At 46.9% G+C, this 5,708-nt stretch overlaps 1 long non-coding RNA gene across 1 annotated transcript; it reads left to right on the forward strand.

Annotated features, from left to right (window-relative positions):
• Positions 1-2,037: 2,037 nt before the first annotated feature.
• On the forward strand, positions 2,038-5,494 carry LOC141023403 (uncharacterized). Its single transcript, XR_012184710.1, has 3 exons — positions 2,038-3,119; positions 3,889-3,979; positions 5,213-5,494. It is a non-coding gene; the product is annotated as an uncharacterized lncRNA (long non-coding RNA).
• Positions 5,495-5,708: the final 214 nt, after the last annotated feature.

Here is a 5,708-nt window from a genome sequence, read left to right on the forward strand (position 1 = left end):
CTAAAGCTTCAACTGTGGCCGTAAAAGCAATATTAGAAATTATACACCCCCTGAGCAAATTAAATTTGAACCTAATATTGCTATTGTTAAAGATCTCTTGTCTAATAATATCGATGGGCATGTTATTCAATTCCGTGATGAAACTGCTAGAATTGCCAAACCTTGTGCTAAAGATAAACATAGACCTATCGTAGGCATGCCTGTTATTTCGGTTAAAATAGGAGATCATTGTTATCATGGCTTATGTGATAAGGGTGCTAGTGCTAGTGCAATACCTTTTGACTTATACAAAGAAATTATGCATGATATTGCACCTGCTGAGATAGAAGATATTGATGTCACAATTAAACTTGCCAATAGAGATACTATTTCACCTATGGGAATTATTAGAGATGTTGAAGTCTTGTGTGGGAAAACTAAATATCCTGCTGATTTTCTTGTTCTTGGCTCCCCACAAGATAGCTTTTGTCCCATTATTTTTGGTAGACCCTTCTTGAACACAGTTAATGCTAGGATAGACTGCGAAAAGGATGTTGTTACTATTGGTTTGGGTGATATGTCTCATGAGTTTAATTTCTCTAAATTTCGTAGACAATACCGTGAAGAGGAATTGCCTAGTAAGGATGAAATAACTGGTCTTGCTTCTATTGCCGTACCTCCTAGTGATCCTTTAGAACAATATTTGCTAGACCATGAAAATGATATGTTTATGAATGAAAGAAGGGAAATAGATGAAGTATTCTTTAAACAGGAACTTCATAATGTTGATATCAATCCAATCATTTGTTTCCGTTAGTGGCGGGTTGTCACCTCATAATTTTGAGAAGTTTTCCATAAGCCCACTACAAGCTTATTCTTTTCGTTGTTCGTTTTCCAACAATTCCATTCTAACCTTCTTGGAAGGATGCTTTCCAAGCTCATTTGTGGAAGGTGTTGTCATTTCCTTCTCCGTTCTCTTATTCTGACGATCTATCTTCTATTCGTTCGTCCCGGAGGCATTGTGATGTTGCTCTCTTTGATCAATCATCTTGTTTTGTCAAGATCATGTTTTTTTCCTTTCTTATCCGTTTAGCCGGAGTGTCGTGTTTTCATTCGAGTTCTCTCTTCTTACCAAGTTTTGTCACTTTCCTCAACCGGAGTGCTGTCTGAAATCTTTCTTACCCCTTGTGCCATTCTTTCATTAGTTCCGGAGACAACATGTTGTTTATTTCATCGAGTATCCTCTCATCTTGTCAAGATCATGTTCAATTCCTTCCATTTTCAGTCGGAGTGCTGTCCAAATTATATCATTCTTATTCCTTCTCTATCTTGTTTTAACCGGAGTGGTTTATATATCTATTGTGTCACTTAACATCAAGGTTCTCATGGTGTTCCTTGTCTCTCTTTTCTACCGGAGTCTTCTCAGTTTTGTTCATCTCCGTTGTGTCATTTCCTCAAGCTTTGCGACCTCTCAAGGTTCTTTGGTTTCACTCGTTTGTCAAGAATCAATTTGTTTTACCTCTTCTCTTCGTCTCCCGTTTTTCTCCGGTGCCATCTTAGATCTCGGGACGAGATCCTCTTGTAGTGGTGGAGTGTTGTGACGCCCCGAGACCGATGCTCCGTCTGCCTTCCTTGTTTTGCGAGTCAGCTGTATTTTATTTGTTTGTTGCATTCGTCATCGCATCATTTGCATTGCATCGGCACTTTGTTGCCGCCATGTTTTAAAACTTGCATCCCCTCGTAGTGGCCGCGCCCCCCTTGCTTCCGCTGACCCTTCCGAGACCAACCTTGTTCTTCGTTTTCCCTCTTGCTTAAACCGGAGTCCCTCTTTGCACAGTGCTTCGCCCCCTCGCGTGCGTCCGAAATTTGTTCCGAACCCGAACTGGACTTTCGTTACCGTTGGGTCCGGATCATCCCCTAACATCTACAAAACATCACCGTTTTCTTTGTTGGACGCTCTAGCCTACTTATTCTCGACCGCCCGATTATAATCGGAGGGCCCGAGTAGCCCCTAAACTAATCTACCTACTATATAATCAGACCAAACCCTATTTTCTAGGGATCCTCCCCAGTCCCATCCTCCCAGCCACGCCGCCACTCTACCAAATCCCCTCGGGATCCTCTTCTCCTCGTTTTCCTCCACCCACCAACAGGAGCCCGAGCCCCTTCTCCCCTTCTCCCCGTGCTCCTCCACCTCGCCTCGTCTCCGGCGAACAGCAATTGCAGCCCCGCCGCCGGCTGACCGAACCAGCATCCCGCGCCAAGCCACCTATCCCAGGAACGCGAGCTGCCTCCCGTGCTCGTCCTCCTGTGGATCCCCTCGATCCCTGCCTGCCGCGTCTGCCTCCCGCTCCATCCTCGTCCACCAGCAGCTCCGAACGCCGCAGATGAGTACAACGCCGCCCCTTCCCTTCCTTCTACCTCTGCCTTCCTTCAGCTCTCTCTCCCCCTCATTTTTCTCTCTCTTTTGTCTCTGTTCCGTAGGAGTTCTCATCCATGGCGCCAGGAGAAGAGCGCCCCGACCGCCTCGTAACCAGCTCGCCGGAGCAGAGCTCCTCCTCTGCCACCCTTGCCCGTTCCCAGCCGGATCCTGTCAGCAGGGCCCCGTCCCCACCTCCGGTGCCCCAAGTTCCGCCGCCGGCGATAGCAACAGCAGCCTCGCCGTCGCCCTCCTCCTCTCCTCCCGTGCGCGCGTCCCCTCAACCTCGTCGCCCCTGCTCGTCTTCATCTCGCGCACCGCGTTGCTCCCCTTTCCTGAACCTCTCCTTCGCCCCACACCCCGCCTCAACTCCGGCCGTATCGGCTCGGTTCCCCGCCTCCCTGCCCGACGCCATGGAGGGCCGCCGCCCCGCTGCTCCGAGATCCAAGTCTCGTCGAGCTGTAGCCCGAGCTCGCGCCTGTCCTCGCCGGAGTCCTTCTCCTCGCCGCTGCCTTCGCCAAGTCACTCGCCGGAGCGCTCGCCCCCAAGTTTTGCGCCTCTGCTTCCCCTGCATCGCCCCTGTCTTCTGCCTCTGTTCGAGAGGAGGCGACTGCAGCGCTCGACCGTGCGTTGACTGCGCCCGCCTCGCGCGTGGGTCACCTGCTGGACTCCAGATCTGGCCCAGCCAGCACCCTCCACACCGAGTTGGGCCTTGGCCCATGTGAGCAGCCACCAGCCCCTCCAGTTTTCGGCCCACAGTATTTTTTTTCCCGTGCTGTGAATTTAGACATTATCCAGGAGTTTACAGTTTTACAGAAAACCCCCTGTTCTTCATACATTTAATAACTAATAAACCGTGCATCGGATTAAAATAATTTATATATGTAAAATGCTTAGAATTTTGTGTAGATTATTAATTTGCCACTTTCAACCATGTTAAAAATGTTTAAATTGCTGTTTGTTTAATTTTGCATAAATGCCATGTTAAAATGATCTATTTCATAACTAAATAACCGTAACTCGGATTTTAATAAACTTTATATGTAATTGGGGTAGAAAAATGCCTAGTTTATCATGGTGCACTTCATTTTGCTGTTTAACAACATTAAAATTGCGTTTATGGCAGAACAGTACCAATCCCAAAATATGGACATGAGGATTTTCCGGAATTGTTGTTCGTTGTTCCGGCCTCATTTAAACTTGCCTAAATAGTTAGTTTTGTTATGCTTCACCTTTTGCCATGTTTAACTACATTTAATATTGTTGGGTTTATAACTGAGAGAGAACTAAATAAGTAAAGGTGGTGTTTCGTCAATATGCAACTCGTTGCATATTGAGCTCCACTTAACTTGTAGTTTCGTTTATGCACTTTGCCATGCCACGCCTCATTAAACCGGACATGCATCATACTTGATTGTGCATCATGCCATGTTTATGTGGTGGTTGTTTACTATGTTGTTTGTTTCTTTCCGGGTTGCTTCTCTCGTTAGCTTCGGTTTCGTTCCGGAGTTGTGAGGATTCGTTCGACTACGTCCGTTTGTCTTCTTCATGGACTCGTTCTTCTTCCTTGCGGGATCTCAGGCAAGATGACCATACCCTCGAAATCACTTCTATCTTTGCTTGCTAGTTGTTCGCTCTATTGCTATGCCGCGCTACCTACCACTTGCTGATCAAGCCTCCCAAATTGCCATGAACCTCTAACCTTTGTCACCCTTCCTAGCAAACCGTTGTTTGGCTATGTTACCGCTTTTGCTCAGCCCCTCGTATAGCGTTGCTAGTTGCAGGTGAAGATGAAGATTGCTCCATGTTGGATTATGTTTATGTTGGGATATCACAATATCTCTTATTTAATTAATGCATCTATATACTTGGTAAAGGGTGGAAGGCTCGGCCTTATGCCTGGTGTTTTGTTCCACTCTTGCCGCCCTAGTTTCCGTCATACCGGTGTTATGTTCCTTGATTTTGCGTTCCTTACGCGGTCGGGTGATTTATGGGACCCCCTTGACAGTTCGCCTTGAATAAAACTCCTCCAGCAAGGCCCAACTTTGGTTTTACCATTCGCCTACCTAAGCCTTTTTCCCTTGGGTTCTGCAGACTCAAGGGTCATCTTTATTTACCCCCCCGGGCCAGTTCTCCTTCGAGTGCTGGTCCAAACCGAGCGATGTCCGGCGCCCCCTGGGCAACCAGGGTCTATGCCAACCCGACGTCTGGCTCATCCAGTGTGCCCTGAGAACGAGATATGTGCAGCTCCCATCGGGCTTTGTCGGCACATTCGGGCGGCTTTGCTGGTCTTGTTTTACCATTGTCGAAATGTCTTGTAACCGGGATTCCGAGACTGATCGGGTCTTCCCGGGAGAAGGAATATCCTTCGTTGACCGTGAGAGCTTATAATGGGCTAAGTTGGGACACCCCTGCAGGGTATTATCTTTCGAAAGCCGTGCCCGTGGTTATGAGGCAGATGGGAATTTGTTAATGTCCGGTTGTAGAGAACTTGACACTTGACCTTATTTAAAACGCATCAACCGCGTGTGTAGCCGTGATGGTCTCTTCTCGGCGAAGTCCGGGAAGTGAACACGGATTCTGGGTTATGTTTGACGTAAGTAGGAGTTCAGGATCACTTCTTGATCATTGCTAGTTCACGACCGTTCCGTTGCTTCTCTTCTCGCTCTCATTTGCGTATGTTAGCCACCATATATGCTAGTGCTTGCTGCAGCTCCACCTTATTACACCATCCTTTCCTATAAGCTTAAATAGTCTTGATCTCGCGGGTGTGAGATTGCTGAGTCCTCGTGACTCACAGATACTTCCAAACAGTTGCAGGTGCCGACGATGCCAGTGCAGATGACGCAACTGAGCTCAAGTGGGAGCTCGATGAAGATCTTGTCCGTTGTGTTGTTTTTTTTATTGATCAGTAGTGGTGCCCAGTTGGGACGATCAGGGATCTAGCAGTTGGTTTGTCTTCTTTTATTTTGGTTCCGTAGTCAGACCTATGTGTGTATCTCTGATTGATGTATGATTTATTCATGTATTGTGTGAAGTGGCGATTGTAAGCCAACTCTTTATCCCATTCTTGTTCATTACATGGGATTGTGTGAAGATGACCCTTCTTGCGACAAAACCACAATGCGGTTATGCCTCTAAGTCGTGCCTCGACATGTGGGAGATATAGCCGCATCGTGGGCGTTACATGGATATACACATATTTTAGTTGTTGTTGATTACGTTACTAAGTGGATAGAAGCTATTCCAACTAGTAGTGTTGATCATAACACTTCTATTAAAATGCTTAAAGAAGTTATTTTCCCGAGGT

The sequence above is a fragment of the Aegilops tauschii genome, chromosome 5 (genome assembly GCF_002575655.3).
Source record: "Aegilops tauschii subsp. strangulata cultivar AL8/78 chromosome 5, Aet v6.0, whole genome shotgun sequence".
NCBI classification, from domain to species: domain Eukaryota; kingdom Viridiplantae; phylum Streptophyta; class Magnoliopsida; order Poales; family Poaceae; genus Aegilops; species Aegilops tauschii.